The 15985-nt window shown below is 45.2% G+C and overlaps 1 long non-coding RNA gene across 1 annotated transcript; it reads right to left on the bottom strand.

Annotated features, from left to right (window-relative positions):
* Positions 1-489: 489 nt before the first annotated feature.
* On the bottom strand, positions 490-15264 carry LOC116657176. Its single transcript, XR_004312193.1, has 3 exons — positions 14612-15264; positions 9753-11668; positions 490-2581 (listed from the first exon to the last, which is right to left on the bottom strand). It is a non-coding gene; the product is annotated as an uncharacterized LOC116657176 (long non-coding RNA).
* Positions 15265-15985: the final 721 nt, after the last annotated feature.

Raw genomic sequence — 15985 nt, forward strand, 5'->3', positions numbered from 1 at the left:
GAGTCAGGGAACTGACACTACCTGATTTCAAGACTTGCTATAAAGCTACGTGATTAAGACAGTGTGGTGTTGGGGAAACAACGGACAAATGAAGCAGTGGAACAGAATACAGAGCCCAGAAATAGACCCACATAAATATAATAAACTTTTCCTTGATAAAGGAGCAAATTCAGTGCAATGGAGAAAGGCAGTCTTTTCAACAAATGGCTCTGGGACAACTAGACATCCATTTGCAAAAACAAAATGAACCCAGACACAGGCTTTACACCCTTCACAGAAATGAACTCAAAATGGATCCTAGACCTAAGTATAAAACACAAAATTATAAAACTCCTAGAAGATAACATAGGAGAAAATCTAGACAACCCTGGGTATGGTGGTAACTTTTAATCTTATTACATTTTTTTGTTTGTGGGTTTTTTGTTTTTTTTTTTTTTTGGTGGGGGGAGTAATTGGGTTTATTTATTTTTAGTGGAGGTACTAGAGATTGAACCCAGGACTTCATGCATGCTAAGCATACACTCTACCACTGAGCTATACCTTCCCCCACGGTGATAGCTTTTTAGATACAACACAAAAGCATGACCCATATGTCTTAGTCCATGCAGGTTGCTATAACAAAACACCACAGACTAGATAGCTTATAAACAGCAGAAATTTATTCTCACAGTTCTGGAAGCTGGAAGTCCAAGGTTATGGTCTCAGCATGGTTAGGTGAGAACCCTCTTCTGGGTTCCAGACTTCTTTTATCCTCACAAGGTGGAAAGGGCTGAGAAATCCTCCTGGAGCCTCTTTCATAGGGCACTAACCCCATTCATGAGGGCTCCACCCTCGTGATTTAAGGACCTCTTAAAGGTCCCACTCCCTAACACTGTCATCTTTAGTGGGTAGGATTTCAACATATAAATTTTGAGGGGTCACAAACATTCAGACCATAGCACCAGGAGAGAAATAATTGATAAGCTGAACTTTATTAAGTTAAAAACTTCTGATCTGTGAAAGACACTATCAATAAAATGAGAAAACATGCCACAGACTGGGAGAAAATATTTGCAAGAGACATCCAAAATATACAAAGAACTCTTAAAATTCAACAATAAGAAAATGAACAATTGATTGAAAAATGAGCATAAGATCAGAACAGACAACCCCAAGAGTGAACCCTAACATGCACGATGGACTTTGGGTGACAATGATGTGTCAATACAGGCTTATCGATTGTAACATGTACCAATCTGGTGGGGGATGTTGAGTGGGGAAGTTGGGGGTGGGCAGGGGATATATGAGAGATCTCTGTAACTTCTGCTTAATTTTACCATGAACCGAAAACTGCCTTAAGAAAATCAAATCTATTTTAAAAAATACATTAGCAGAGTGACATTTAGTAAGTATTTAATAAGTGCTAGCTATTATGATTGTCCTCACTATTTCATGCCCCATCCAGTGCTGACATGTAAATCGGGAACAGGGTACGAAAAAAACTCTAAAAATATGCCTGGTTCTGGGGGGAAGGTATAGCTCAGTGGTAGAGTGTGTGCTTAGCATGCATGAGGACTTGGGTTCAATCCCTAGTACCTCCATTAAATAAACAAACAAACCTAATTACCTCCCCTTCCCCGATTTTTAAAAATAAATAAATAAAAATTAAAAATTTTAAATGCCTGCTTCCTATTTTAAATCCCCAGGTTTAAATCCCTAAGCATAAACTGACAGAGAAGGGGACACTGGGAAATGTAGACAGTGAACATTTATTGAGTACTTACTATACGCCAAGCAACTTTGTTTATTTACTCATATTACCCTCACAGCATCTGCTGAGGTATCTTCTGCAAGGCAGTAGAATCTCTCCACGGTTGGACTGCATGGTTTCAGTACTGGCCTTGCCACTTACAAGCTGTGTGACCTTAGGCAAGTTACTTAACCTCTCTGTGCCTCAGTTTTCTCATTTGTTTAACATAAAAATAAATGGGTTTGTACCAATCTCAGGGATGTTGCATGGATTAAATAAATAAATGAAGCACATATGACAGGGACTGGCACACAGCAAGCATTTTGTGTTCACTGACACTATTTTAGAGATGTAGAAACTGAAGCACAGACAGGTTAGGTCACTCACTCAGGGCCACACAGCTGGGAAGGGGCAGAACTGGAATTTAAACTCAGGCCTTCTCTGATGATAGACAAGCAAGTGTATAAGCAATTACAATGGTACTATAAGCACTGTGAAAGGAGATAGTTTGTAATCCGTGGCAGCCCTGAGGAGGCCTTTCAGCAGGTCTGGGGCAGATCCGGAAGGCTGGCAGAAGAAGAAGTTACCTGAGTTGTGGCTTAAAGGATGAGCCGAGGTTGCCAGGCGACCAAGCGAGGAGGTGGAGGAGAGCAGGGAACATGTGCAAAGGCCCAGGGTGAGATGGGCGGGGGAGGCTGCAGGGAGTTGAGGGCGGACGGGTCACGGAGTGTAACTTGAGGATGACAGCAGCTGACGCTCATCACAGACCGCGGGAGCCAGCGGGAACCGTCACAGCCTCGAAACCTCTCTATTTAGTAGCAGAACTCTTTTTCAGAGAAATCCTTATGATTCCTAGAACAGAAAATTGGTGAAAGCAAAGGAGTTTTAGGCGAAGGGGGATAGTTCCCAGGGACCCCCACCCCAGCTTTCCTGCCAGCCTTGCTCATCTCTGGAGAACCCATGGGGCCTCAGCCCGCAGTCCCACACCTGAAGGAACTCAGGCCCAGATGCAAGTGACAAGTGAGGGCCCACCTCTCCTGGGGCACTGGAGGCAGGACTTTGAACTCCCAGCGCCAGGCCCTCTCTCCTCAGGATCCTTAGAAGCTTTTCTGAGAGATAACAGTTTGAATAGAGTTGGGAAGAAAAGGGAGGGGCAGGCAGTGTGGCTCAGAAAACCACAAAGCCTCCCTTTTCTGGGTCTCAGTGTTCCCACCTGTACAAAGGGGGGTGCTGCCCAGGATGACCTCAGGGACTCTGTCCACCCCTGGATCCTGAGGCCATTGGCTGGGCCTCAGCCCCTCTTAACGGGCCCGCATCCGCGAGCCCCAGATCTCAGGCTCTGTCCCTCCAAAGAGCGGGCAGTGGGTGCCCCAGACCTGCCAACCCGAGCACTGAGCAGAGGGCCGGGAGCCCGGAGGCCAGAGGCTGATGTGATCCAACCTGGCAGGCTCACAGTATTTTTAGGCCTCTGTGCGCCTGCCACTGGGCTGGAAGCAGATTAGAGAAAAACAAAAATGCAATGACCTCTGCTTGGCCTGACAGTGCCACCAAAGGGAAGGAAAGACTTTGAGAAAAAGCTAAACAGCCTTTGTTGGTGGTGGTTTTTTTTTTCCTCCCTCCTCTCAGCAGTAGGAGCAAGGCCAGGACCCATGAAAGGTTTGAGGGGCTTTGGGAGGGCCCCTCACTCTTGCAAATACCTCGTTGGGACCGGGAATTTCCTCCCATCTGCCCTGGACCCCTACCCCTGGCCACACCCCCCACACCTGGCTACACCCCCACTTTGCCTAGCGCCTTCGATGGCTCTCCAGTGGGACCCCTGCCAGCCTGTAACCAGGCCACACTGCCCAGTCTTCCCCTAAGGCAGCCCCGGTCATTTACTGAACAAACACATACATTCCAGGCTCTCCCCTCAGCACTTTCTACTCGTTTATCCTCACACAGCCTCACGTTTACAGATGAGCAAATTGAGGTTACAGAGAAGGATAAACCCGCAGAGTCGGGACTCACACCCAGGTAGGCGGGTAACCTCCACCTGTGCCTTCAGGCTGCTACCCTGGGTGCCTCTCCTCTGAAGCAGCCCCAAGCGCCCTCCAGCCCGCCATGACCTCTGAGGTGACCCCTGTGCAGTGGGAGCCGGTTGTCCCGGGGTCACCGTTAACAGGTGAGTCGCCTGTCCACCCCATTCTCCACTTGCCTCTGACCTGCCGCTCCAGGCTGCCCTGCCGGTTGTTCCAGGACCTCCCCCCACTGCTCCTCCCCAGATTCCTCTGAGTAACCCGAGTCCAGCCTGGAGCGCTTACACAGTTCTTGCTGAAAGCCCGAGGGAGTGAAAGGAAAGCCGAAACCCAGGCAGCAGATATCTCTGCACTGGCCCCTCCTGCCCTGCAGAACCGGCCCGGGGGCCCCTCCTGGCTGCTTCGCTCCTTGGCCCTTTGCTGCTCTGCCGGTGAGAGGTCGTGCATCAGGATCCCTTGTCCTCTTCCCAGACTCTAGGAATCCTTACTTCCCAGGCCAGCCCCAGCCAGAGCAGCAAACCAAGAAAAAACCCCACAGTCTCTTCAAAGTTGCGGCCTCCTTGCTCTGGCAGAACACAGCGATTCGCATTTGGTTCCTCCAGGAAAGGAAAATCTCAGAGAACAGAAGGGCCCTGGGAGGTGCTTTTCCAGCTGGAAGAGCGGTCTGTGCCCAAAGGGTAACTCTAGTGCCACCAAGGAAATGGGTTCCTGTTGAGGACAGCTCTTTCTTCTGGCTCTCTGAGAAAACACATGTAGCCGCTGTAACGACCGAGCAATCTACCCATGGGGTATCTTCCCCAAAGTTTATTTTGTCTCCTGTTATCTCTTTAAAAGGCACTCAGTGGAGGAAGCTCTCCCCTGTCCGTAAGTAAAAATTTGCACCCTCCTAGAGCTTTTCTTTTTCTTTCTTTTCTTTTCTTTGAGTTAATCTTTAATATGCTAATATGAGATGTAAGTTTCTTATCCTTTTTTTAAATTGAAGTGTAGTCAGTTTAGAGAGCTTTTCTGATCATTCCCAGGTGTGATGGTTCACTTTATGTGTCAACTTGGCTGCGCCACTGGGTGCTCAGATATTTGGTCAAACATTATTCTGGGTGCTTCTGTGAGACACCCAGATGAGATTAACATTTGGATAAGATTAGCATGGAAATCAGTGGACTTTGAGGAAAGCAGATTGCTCTCCACAATGTGGGTGGGCCTCACCCAATCAGTTGAAGATCTGAATAGAAAGACAAAAACCCAGCCTTCCACTAAACAAGAGAGAATTCTCCAGCAGATGTCCTTTGGACTTCAGACTGGAAGTGGAACATGGGCTCTCCTGTGTCTCCAGACTGCTGGTCCAGCTTGTGGACTGTAGACATGCTAGCCTTCATGATTACATGATTCAATTCCTTATAGCAATTCCCCCTCTCTCTCTCTCTCTATATATATATCTAGATCATTAGACCCTCAATGCAGGGAAGACCATTTGAATCTTGGTCTGGAATGTCTTATCTATGTTATTTGGTGACTGAGTGGGAAGTTGCAATTTAACATCCTGTTACACACACACACAATGATATGTGCAAAGAGATGGATAATGGTTTATACATTGAATTTTGGTGGGGAGAGCTCCATGTGTGTCTGGACAGGGAATGGACTGGAGGGTTGGCTTGAGGGTAGAAGTTGAGGACTCTGGGCTCCCATTCCACCATTTTACAACTTCCCTGCCCTACCTGCTCCACCTTTCCCACCCACAGCTCCCAGGCCAAAACCAGAGAAGGTGAGAGAAGATGCTTTGCACAATAAAGGAAGAATTTGAAGAGGGGGAACAGAAAATGGTGAAAGATGGCCTGAAACCTAAAAGTCTCTCCCTAACATCAAAGCCTGGCAAGATTCCTCTAAAATTCACAAGCAGGGTCCAGCCCCTCCCCTGTGAGTGGACACTGAGCCACTCCTCATTCTTTCTGTGGGGCTGGGAACTCTGCAAAGGCAGGGACAACTGGGTCTGTCATGGCCACCACTGGATCACCCAGAGTGGGTGACAAATAAAGGTCAGATGATTGACTAGGGAATCAGGGCAGATATTAAGCTTTGGGATGGGCTGAGATTGCCCACCTGTGTGCCCAGGACTCCTATTTCATTCTGTTCCCTCCCTTCCTTTGTCCTACTGTGGTCATATGAATTATATCTTCATGCATTATAAGTCCATCAACATATTCTTGTAATTATTGCTTTATGCAACTGTCTTTTAAATTAGACAAAAGAGAAAAAAAAGAGCTACAAACAAAAAAATACATGCATGCTATCTTCTATCTTTACCTAAGCAATGACCTTTCCTCGTGGTTTTTATTTCTTCATGTGGATTTGAGTTACTCTCTGGTGTCATTTCATCTCAGCCTGAAGGACTGCTTCAGGTAAGCATCAAGCAATAACATCTCTATTATCCCCTCCTCCCTGCACCTAGGAACCTCTAATCTACTTTCCTCTCTATGAATTTGACCACTCTCAGTACCTGATATAATTGGGATCATACAATATTGGTCCTTTTGTACCTGGCTCATTTCACTTAACGTAATGATTTCAAGGTCCATCTGTGTGGTAGCATGTGTCAGTACTTCATACGTTTTTGTAGGCTAAATAATAGTCCATTGTATGAATATCACATTTTGTTTATTCATTGTTGACGGACATTTGGGCTGTTTCCATCTTTTGGTTATTGTGAATAATGCTGCAATGAACACTGGCATACAAGTATCTGCCTGATGGACTTCATTTTTTGAAGGATAGTTTTGCTAGGTATAAAATTCTCTGTTGACAGTCTTTTTTCCAGCACTATGAACATATCATCCCATTGCCTTCTGTCCTCTGATGAAAAATTATCTGTTAAGTTTATTGAGGACCCCCGTGTGTGATGGGTTGCTCCTCTCTCTTGCTGCTTTCAAGATTTTCTTTCTCTTTGTCTTTCAACAGTTTGATTATGATGTGTCTACCTGTGGATCTCTTTGAGTTTATCCTGCTTTGGGTTTACCTCTGTGAGATTATTGAACTTCTTTGTTGTATAGAGTATTGTTTTTCATCAAATTGGGTCATCTGACAATATGTCTTTGAGTATTCCTTCTTCCCCTTTCTCACTCTCCTTTCCTCTCCTTCTGGGACTCCCATTACGTGCATGTGTTTTGGTGTCCTTGATGTCCTTGGTGATCTCTAAGGCTCTGCTGCTTTTTCTTCATATTTTTTTTTCCTTTCTGTTCCTCAGACTAGATAATTGAATTGATCTATCTTCACATTAACTGATTCCTTCTTCCACCAGCTCAACTCTACTGTCCTACCCCTCTAGTGAATTTTCCATTTCAGTTATACTTTCCAATTTCAGAATCTCTCCTCGGTTATTTTTGTCTGTTTTATTTTATAATTCCTAACTCTTTATTGCTATTCTCTTTTTGGTGAAACATTATTCTCATACTTTCCTTCACTTCTTTTGACATGGTTTCCTTTAGTTCTCTGAACATGTTTAAAAGAGCTGATTGAAAGTCTTGTCTAGTAAGTACAGTCTTGCCTTCTTCAAAAACAGTTTTAATGGCTTCTTTCTTCCCTGTATATGGGTCATATTTTTCTGTTTCTTTGTGTGTCTTGCACTTTTGCCAAAATGTTTACACTTTAAATAATGTGTGGCAATTCTAGAAATCAGATTTCCCCTCCTCCCCAGGGTTCAGTGTTGTTGCCGTTCATGGCTGCTGCTGCTACTTTTGGTTGTTCAGTGACTTTCCTGAACAAACTCTGTAAAATCTGTACTCATTGCCACGTATGGCCACTAAAATCTCTGCTTGGTTAGCTTAGTGGTCAGCTAATGATTGAACAGAGATTTCTTTAAATGCCTTGAACCAGTAAGTCTCCCAGCTTTCAATGGGAGGCTCTGGGTGTGTTGAGACACGCTTTTAATGTTCCATCAGACAGCTCACAAACTCTGCTTTCCACTTCAGCAGAGCCTTAAGGTCAGTCAGAGGTGAGGGATGAGGGCACCTCAGGTCAGCCCTGCATATGTGCGTGTCCTTCTAGACTCCCCAGAATATACCAGAGCTTTTCAAAGTCTGCTATGAATTTCTCATTCCTCAGCTTTTAATTTTTTTCATTCAGCCTATTGTTCGTCCCATCTGTTATCAGTGCCTCAGGCAGCTTCGATGTTAAATTATTACTGCTGATCTTTTTTTTTTTTTTTTTAATAAATGTCCCCCAGGGAAAGGGCTGTTCACACTGACAGGGCTAAGTCAGGTCAAGTAAAGACAAACTCTGAGAGTGGGGATTTCCAAGTAACTTCCAGCAGGTCAAACAGTGACAATGCTCTGGAGACAGGGCATTTTAGGGAGCACCCAGCCCTTCGTGCCCCTCCGGAAGCTGCTAGGTTGCTGGGTTTCATGGCTACTATGATTGTAAAACCATCAGTTTTCAAGGCTACTGCAGAGCTAGGGTGAGGAGAACAGAAAGGGATAAGTTAAAATGCCACAAAGTGCACTGTTCTTACTGAGATTCAGTTAGTTTTTCTTAAAATAACTGTTCCTGGGATTGTTGTAAGCCTTTGATTCATTTCCAGATTACTGAAAATGTAAATTTTGACTATTTTTGCCAGCACTCTCATTGCCCTTCTGAACGACTGGATTTTCAGAGGACCTTACTCCATATTCCAGGAGTGCTCTCCCCTCCCACAAAGACTTCGAAATTAAAAAAATTTAAATGTGCAACTCAAACAAAAGAGCTTATAAATTGAGATGGTCTGTGGGCCATCAGATTTGTGGTCTCTGGCCCCCAAAATAAGCCCTCTGAAATATTCATCTATCTGTACAGAATTGCAGGGGAGCAGTATACACAGTGATTTCAGGGAGTGTGGTCCCAAGACTCCCTACGAAGTCTGGTTATGATGTTCTCTCCTGTCTCTTCCCACCTTTCAGACCACATGCCTGGCCCTTGGCTGGGATCCATGGCCATGGTGGCCACCCTGGTGGGCCTGGCCCCTGCTCCTTCACCTCTCAGCCCAGGACTTTCCTCAGGCCCCTCGAGGTGGGCAGTGAAGGGGCTGCTCCTGCAGGGAACACTGTCCAGGAGAGATGCAGTGGGTACAGAGCCTGGCAGAGCCCAGGACCTGTTCTCAGGCAGTTTCTCATCATTTGATCAGTGCACTAACCCCTTGAGGCAGGAGGCACAGAAAGGACCACAGGGGAGATGTCTTTTGGATGCTACTGGTTGGTCAGACAATTGGGCACATCTCCCTGATTTATGAGTGAATATGGGACCTTGTAAATGTCTGGGTGTATGAGCATGAATATGTGTGTGTGTGTGGCTATGTGAATGTGTGAGTGTATGTGAGTATGTAATGTTTGAGTTTGTGTGTGTAAATCTCTGTGTGTGAATGAGTGTGAGTATATGTGAGGGGAAATGTGTGTAAATGCTTAAGTGTATATAGATCTAAGTATGTTCGAGTGTATAAGTGTGTGTGTGTATTATTGAGCGTGTATTTAGATGTGTGAGTGTGTAAGTATAAGTGTCAGTGTGTGTTTGAGAGTGTGTAAATATACGGTGAGTGAATGGATACATGGGTATGAATGAGTGTGTAAGATACGAGCACACAGGTAAGTATGCGCGTGTGAGCACATGAGTTAGCGGGTGAATTGTCTGGGGTGTGAACGTTTGGCGGAACAAGTGTGCGTACGTATGAGCGTGTGTGCGAGATGAGTGTACGTGCAGAGGGTATCTGCAGGTCTGGAAAGGCAAGTGACTGATCCACCAGAGCTTGGAGATAAAGCCCCGTTTCTCCCCTGCGATGTGCTGGGCAGGTGTCCCCAGGCAGGGAGTCAGGTCACACCCAGCAGAAGTTCACCTGCCCAGTGCAGCACCCATGCAGGGCCCTAAGGGCCCCTGGCCTCCTGCTCCCTTGTGAGTCACTCTCCAGTGGGCAGGCAGGGCTCCCGGGCACAGGTCTGGCTGTGGCCTCAGCTCTCCACCAGAGTCAAAGAAGCCTGGGGTTGACGGCTCACCTTGGCCTCCAGGTTTGCCATCTGAGTCAGTGGAAGTTAAGCCTGTCTTATTGGCACTGTTAAACTTTTGCAAAGGCTTTGAGGCAGGAAGGGCAGGTGTGTTCTGGAGGTTGCTTTTAAAACCCTGCTTCTATTTGAGGAATAACAGGGTAGCTCCACGTTTTGGAGGCCGACACTGTGCTGAGGACTTTGCACTTATTACCTCATCCGATCTTCCCAGCAGCCATTAGGAAACCCCATTCAGGCTGAGACAGACCTGGCTTCACCAGGCCATCCTGGGAGTGGTCAGCTGTGTGACTGTGGTCTCCGAGAGCCCCTTCAGTCCTGCTTACACATCTGGTCAGGGTTGCTGGGGTCCGTCTGGAGGGGGGCAGCCCTGTACTTGTCCTCAGATCGCCCCTCAAACTTCGCCCCCTCACCTCCTTCCCTCTCCTTCCATTTTCTTCATCACATCATCCCGTTTATGTCCTTGATAACAATCTATAACGGTCTTCGTCTTTTATTTCTTTGTTGATGTTGATGCTGCCGCCTCCAAACTCTTCGAGGCAGGTACTAAGTCTGTCCTGGTCAAGGCTGAATCCACCGCATTTAACACAGCTCGTAGCACATAGTAGGTGCGCAACGAATACAGTCACTGACTGGCGAGGCATTCACTCATGCATATGCCACGGAGGTAAACACCTCTTAAAACCGGTTTCTCACTGGAACCTCCCCTTCACAGAGCTCAGTGTGGCATTCCTGTCTTGAGTTTTTGAATTGGCTGATGCTAAGATTCTAGAACTGCACTTTCACACATTTCAGTGATTTGAAAACTTCGGTTCTTGGTCCTGCTCAGCCAGCGGGATTCTGGCTCTTTCTGGCACCAGAGTGCCACCTACTGGCTACAGATGGATCTTCAGTCTCGGAACAGTCCCACCTCTCAAACCAGGAATGAAATTGGAGAGGACCCAAGCTGGTAAGAAATTGATAAAGTGAAACAATGATCATGGAGGATTCTGACAAGCACCTTGGTGGGGAAAGATAGGAGCCCTCTCTTCTTCTCTGTCTGCCCACTTTCTTGAAGCAATAAATTCCTCTGAAGACTTCAATTCTCAAGTTCCAGGGATCTGAGACTCCAACAAAACTTCTCTCCCTCCCTTCAAGTCGGCTTCCTCAAAGCCTTCCCCAGCCCACTAATTGCTCAGGCCAAACCCTGCAGGACCCTGGAGAACACCTGAACACCTCCTTTTCTCCCATGTTCACTCTAGTCCATCAGCAGTCCCTATCCGTTCCATCTTTGAAAAATACTAGAAACTGCCACTTCACATTACCTTCCTGCTCTTACTCTAGTCTGAGCTGACATCCTCTCTCTACTGGAAACGACTCCTCTATCGATGTTTCTCCGAAGAAGATACACAAATGGCCAACAAGCACGTAAAAAGATGCTCAACATCTTTTAGGAAGTTGTAAGTCGTTAGGGACATGCAAATCAAAACCACAACGAGACTCCACTTCACACCCTCTAGGAAGGCTGTTATAAAAAGCAAAAACACAAGTGCTGGCGAGGATGTGGAGAAATTGGAACCCTCGCAGACTGCTGGTGAGAATGTAAATTGGTGCAGCCACTGCGGAAGACAGTCTGGCAGTTCCTCAAAAAATTAAATATAGAGGTTAGTTCTTTCTCTCACCACAGTTGGTTGAAGTTTGGATTTTTTTTTTCACTCTTTCTGGACTCTACAGTTCTTTCCAGGCTAGTTTGTAGCAATTTGAGAGTCTTGAGCATCACTTTCTGCAGAATCCAAAGATCTAAGAGGAGCTTCAAGCTGTGGCTGAATTTCCAGAGGGCTCATCACAGAAGCTTAACTCAACCTGGACCCTGGGATCTTCTCAGATGCCCAGTGAAGACAATTCCCAGGAAGATTCAGCTGTCTCACGACCTAAGTCAGAAGTATTAATAAAGAACCTTAGTAACTTGACTCTCAACCCTAGTGCCAAATTCCCTTCTCTTCTACCAGAATGTCCACCCCAGCAGGGTGGACAGGACAGAGAAAAGAACTTTCGAGGGTTTGGTGGAGACACAGGAGGAGGGGTGGAGCAAGGTCACTGAGAGGGTGGAAAGGGTGACACAAATCCTCAGATAGGGCCACCTCAACCAGCATCCTCTGCTTCAGAAGGCAGAAGGAAGCTGACGCAAACAGAAATTTTGTTACATAGGTGGGTATCCGGTTGGGTTTTTTGGAGAGGAGGAAAGGGGAATTGGCTTGGACTTCCTGAATCTCCACGAACTCTGGAGAAATCAGTTCATGTTTGTAATTTAAAAGAAAATAGTCAAGGGGAAGATATAGCTGAGTGCTTAGTAATGCACAAGGTCCTGAGTTCAGTCCCAGTACCTCCATTGAAAAACGAATATATGTGTGTGTATGCATGACTGTCCCATTGCGCTGCACACCAGGGATTGACACATCATAACTGACTGTACTTCAATTAAAAATAAATAAATAAACCTGATGACTCCCCCACCCTACAAAATAAAAGTTTTTTTTTTTTTAAAGTTTTAGGTTCACAGCAAAACTGAGCAGAAAGTACAGAGAGTTCCCACATACCCCAACCCCACACATTCACAACCTCCTCCACTAGCAACTACCCCCGCCCAGTGGTACACGGTTACACTCGATGCCCTTACATCAGCCCATCACCACCTAAAGTCTGTAGTTTACGTTAGGGCTCGCTCTTACTATTGTGTTTGTACTTTTTCACATGGGAATACTGTGCAGTGAGAGAGCAAATACCTGGGCACAGAATGTCCCATAGCGGAATGAGCCACATTTAACATTCAGAGGAACGTATTTTTATGAACTATCAGCTGCTGTGACCATTACAAAGTGACCCACAATTTGGCATTCTTTGGCACCTATACATCTCAATCCTGCCTTCTTTCCCCTCAAAAAAGTTTTCAGGTTTGACCTGTTTTTTGTTTGTTTGTTTGTTTGTTTAGTGTTCTGTATCCCAAAGGCTATTCAAATAACCAACATTAGATTTGAGGATTGTTCTATCTCTTTAGGGTAAAATTAATCCATTTCATAATTTTAATTATAAACCCAAGTAATTCATTTCATTCTTTTTTCCCGACAATCAGGAGATTTAGTTGCAGCTGTCATTAGTGCCTGTATCATAGACATCTTTCTGAGAATTCTAGCATGGAGAATAATTATGACATGGGGTTGATTCAGCCAAAAACCTCATTCATGCACTCATTTTTTCTTGCTGGTAATTTTAGGATCACTCTGCAGCAGCTAGGGAAGGCTACACTATGCTAGGACAGACTCTATACTAATATTTTGATAACCTATAAGTTCTGTGATGTCTTTTTGTTCGTTTGGGTTTTTTTTTTTTTTTTTTTTTTGGACAGGAAGGTAATTATGTTTATTTATTTAAACAGAGGTGCTGGGGATTGAACCCAGGACCTCATGCATGCTAGGCACTCACTCTACCATTAAGCTACACCATCCCCAATTTTTTATAAATCATTTTTTATGGGGAGGGGTAATTAGGTTTTAATTAATTTATTTATTTAAACAGAGGTGCGGGGGATTGAACCCAGGACCTCACGCATGCTAGGCACTCACTCTACCATTGAGCTATACCCTCCCCCAAATTTTTTATAAGTCATTTTTTATGGGGAGAAGTAATTAGGTTTTAGTTAATTTATTAATTTTAGTAGAGGTGCTGGGGATGGAACCGAGGACCTTGTGCATGCTAAGCACGTGCTCCACCACTGAGCTATACCCTCCCCTCCTATGATGTCTTTTTTCCTGTATCTCTTTTCTACCTTGATACCGGTAACATAAAGAATCTACGTAGTTTGCATTTGAATGACTTCAATACACTTTAGTTCCACTTCTTGATTTGATCCAAAGAAGCACAATGGATATGGAGTATTGCCTGTTTTAGGAGCCTGCCATCAATAAGAGGAAACCCAACACCAAGAATTTGAAGCAAATTATTTTGTGTGGAAGGAATGTAAAGAAAACATTTGGTGGTTTGACTAGAGCATAATTCAGGAAGGGTGTATTAACTAGTGCCTCTGTTTTCAAAACTTTGAATTCTAATAAAATTTTTGATGTGCTATTCACTTTTCAGTAGCAAATAAATGTGTGTACAGAGGATCTTATGAAAATCTGAGGCACATTGAGCAACTTTAAAAAATTCTAGTCTTTTATTCTTGTTCTGAATCTTTTTATTTTTCACTTGTTCTTCCTAGCTATGTATTCAGTCAACAGTAATTCCTATCCTTATCACATTCCTAGGATGTAAAGGTCTGGCATTCGAATATTTTGTGATATTGTCCTGTTGGGAAGGAACCTTATGCATCTGGGTAAGGTTAGAAAACAAGGACACAAAATAAACAAATGGGACATAATTAAACTTAGAAGCTTTTGCACAACAAAGGAAACTATAAGCAAAACAAAAAGACAACATACAGAATGGGAGAAAATATTTGCAAAAGATGAGACACACAAGGGCTTAATTTCCAGACTATATAAACAGCTCATACAACTTAATAAGAAAAAAACAAACAACCCAATCCAAAAATGGGCCGAAGACCTAAACAAGCAATTCTCCAATGAAGACATACAAATGGCCAACAGGCACATGAAAAAATGCTCAATATCACTAATTATCAGAGAAATGCAAATCAAAACTACAATGAGGGATCACCTCACACCAGTCAGAAGGATCATCATTCAACAGTCCACAAACAATAAATAGAGGCTGTGGAGAGAAGGGAACCCTCCCACACTGCTGGTGGGAACGCAGTTTGGTGCAGCCGTTATGGAAAACAGTATGGAGATTCCTCAAAAAACTAAAAATAGACTTACTGTATGATCCAGCAATCGCTGTAAATTAGGCTGCTCCTGGAACTTCACACAAATGGGGTCACACAGTAGGTAGCGCTTTATGTCTGGCCCCTTTGCTCAGTTTAATGGTTCTGAGATTCAGCTGTTGCAGGAATTGGCAGTTTGCGCCTCTTCTTGGATGGAAGGACATTGTCCAGAGTGGTCCCAATTTATTTATTGGTCCACCTGCCAATGGACAGTGGGCTGTTTCCAGCTTTCAGCAATTATGAAGAGTCTTTTTGGCAATTACTAACCTTGCTGTCCAAGCCTCTGGTGGCCAGGAGTCCTCGTGTCCAGGGGCGTCTACCTGGAGCAGAATGCCTGGTGCAGGCTTATCTTTCAGTCAAACTGTTACCAAACCAAACTTGGGTCCACTCGCCCGCACACAGTAACTCCAATCCACTGACGCCAGACTGTGCTGAGGGAAAGTGCAGCGTTTACTGCCGGCGCCCAGCAAGGAGTCCAGGCGGCTAGTGCTTAAAAGACCTGAACTTCCTGAAAGCTTTCAGGGAAAAGGGAGGGCGGGGGGCTGTGGGTGTGTGATCAGCGCGTGGACGTTCTTCTGATTGGTTGGTGATGAGGTTACCGGGAGTGAACACCATCAACCTCCTAGTTCCAACGGGTCGGGGTCCATGTGCTTGTGGGCGGCACCCAGTTAACTTGTTCCACCTGGTGGGGGTTTCAGGCTCTGCAAAACAGCTTAAAGGATATGGCTCAGAATATTAGCAACAGCCCTGGAGGAGGAACGAGTCCTTGCCTTTGTTTAATGGCTAAACTATTATTATTTTGTCTTGCTTGAATGTTTTCCTTTCTTTCTGCATTTTCTCACGTCTCTGATTAAATGTACTATTTGGAATTCGGAGAAGTCTAGGAGACCAAAGTTTTTCCACAGACAAGAGGCAGGTGGAGAATATGGTAGGGGAGTGTGTGTGGGGGATGTCTGTTCCTGGAAGGGTCCTGCTAGGTTACAAAATGGTAAAGAAAAGAGGCTGGACTTTGGGGGGGGGGTTTGGGGGAGGAGGTAATTAGGTTTATTTATTTATTTTTACTTATTTATTTTTTGACGGAGGTTCTGGAGATTGAGCCCAGGACCTCATGCGTGCTAAGCATGAGCTCCACCACTGAGCTCTACCCACCCCCACCCCCACTTTGCGTTTTCACTCTTCCAGCAGCACCGAGGGTTCCACGTGTCTCACGCTCTTCCAACCCTCGATGGCGGCATCAGTCTCTCTGACTTGACATGGGCCTTGTCTGCACAATCAGGCTTGTCCTGACGGGAGATTCTGCTGACCGGGCACTCAGCCGAGATCCCAGAGACCAGTGTTCAGCCCCAAGGTGACACCTACCAGCCTTGTG

Source organism: Camelus ferus, chromosome 17, assembly GCF_009834535.1.
Source record: "Camelus ferus isolate YT-003-E chromosome 17, BCGSAC_Cfer_1.0, whole genome shotgun sequence".
In the NCBI taxonomy this organism is placed as follows: domain Eukaryota; kingdom Metazoa; phylum Chordata; class Mammalia; order Artiodactyla; family Camelidae; genus Camelus; species Camelus ferus.